A 1,807-nucleotide genomic window follows, 5' to 3' on the forward strand; every position below is an offset into this window, starting at 1 on the left:
CTAAACAGTCTTACAAGACAGACACAGGAAAAGAGAAAGTGGGCAGGATATATGGCACAGTGTTTGTATTTTTCCTAAAAAGGTATTCCTATATTGCTAGTGAAAAATTACAGTTACCAGTCTGGATTAAATTCCACCTTCAGACTCAAGCCTCCTCCCTGTTACGGCATAAACAAACAAACAGAAAGTAGTTAAAGTAACATTACTGTCAACCCTGGCTTGCAACAGTTAGCTCATTCTGTAACACTTACAAAAATGTCTGGCTACATTGCAACCCTCAGAGACTACAAAACCCAGACAGAGAAACATCACAGATGTTCTACCACTTTCTTGAAACAATGACTCTTCTCCTGGATACTTTGTTATGAGACAGATGAGCCCCCAAGCAAAAGTCACAGTAACTCAGAGGAAGGCATGAGCTTTCCAGTTCATTTTGGTGGCAGAGGGCCTGAAAATTAACATGCTCTTTACAGAACCCACACACGAATACTGGAAATACTCATCCTCAATAATTCACGATCTGATTCTGATTCTAACCTAACACAACTATTTCCAGACTCCAATACACAGCAGAGAGAAAATTTTTCAACAAAGAAAATTTGGTCTATTAACTTGCATTATTCTGCAAATGAGGACAAGATCCTCATTTGCAATCAGCTTAACAGTTCAGTTCAGCTCAGAGTGAGAAGCAAGAGGCAGGGGCTCCTTGAGAGCTTAGGGGACAGGAGGCCACATGCCATCAGGGAAGCAGGAAAAGATAAGCAGACGGCACAGGCTCCCAGCCGCCCTGCCCCCATTCAGATGCTCTATTGGAGCACTGTCCAATAGAAATATAAGGCGAGCCACAAATGTAATTTCAAACGTCCAAGTTGCCACGTTCAACAAAAGTAAAAAGATACCGCTATAAATAATGTTAACGGTTTATTTTGGTTGACCCGATTAGGTTCAAAATATTATCATCTTAACATGCACTATTTAAACACAAAAAAATTACGAGATCTTTTACTGTTCCCCTCCCCCCCCTTTCCATACCTAGTGTTTAAAATCAGATATGTCTTTTTCAGCCGGAGCACATCTCAGCTGGGTCCAGACACATACCAAGCGCTGAACAGTCCCGTGCGGCCAGCGGGCGGCCCCCTTCCCGGGCGGCGCAGGTCTAATGTAAGCAGATCCCCGCTCTCTCGGTACCTAGCACAGGTACCTTCTTTGATCTCTAAGCACTGGGGGCGGGGAGGGGGGGGGACGGGAAAAATACCCGAGCGCTGATGAGTTCCCCAACCCGGGCGCAGGCGCAAACTCTCGGGCCCCGCCGGCGCTTCCCGGCTTGACCACACCCCTGCGATGACCATCCCCGACCGTGCCTTCGCGCTAATGAGAACTGACAGGTCTCCATTCCTCAAGGGTGGGGAAAGAAACCTAAAACCCGGCAGTCTCCGCATCCCCAATAAAGACAGGAAACCATCCGCCGCGCGTCCTAGCTGGGCGCCCCGCGCAAAAGAAATGGGGGCGGGGGGGTGGTTAACCCGAAATAAATGAGCCCGGCACTCGGCGCGCATCCCTCCCGCCCCCAAACCCAAGACACTGGATTAGGGGACCCGGGTCACCAAACAGACACAAACAATGGAAAAAATAAACTGGGGGGGGGGAGGGAGGGGGGGTTAAGTAAGCAGAGAGGAGGTGCCGTGCCAGTGGGAACGCATGCAGGCGTGGACGGCTGGGAGCGGCGGCCCTCGGCGCCCCGCTTCCCGCAGACGCGCCCCGGGGGGCGCCCCGCAACCGGAGGGCAGGGAAGAGGGAGGGGAGAGGA

The sequence above is a fragment of the Neomonachus schauinslandi genome, chromosome 5 (assembly GCF_002201575.2).
Source record: "Neomonachus schauinslandi chromosome 5, ASM220157v2, whole genome shotgun sequence".
Classification (NCBI taxonomy): domain Eukaryota; kingdom Metazoa; phylum Chordata; class Mammalia; order Carnivora; family Phocidae; genus Neomonachus; species Neomonachus schauinslandi.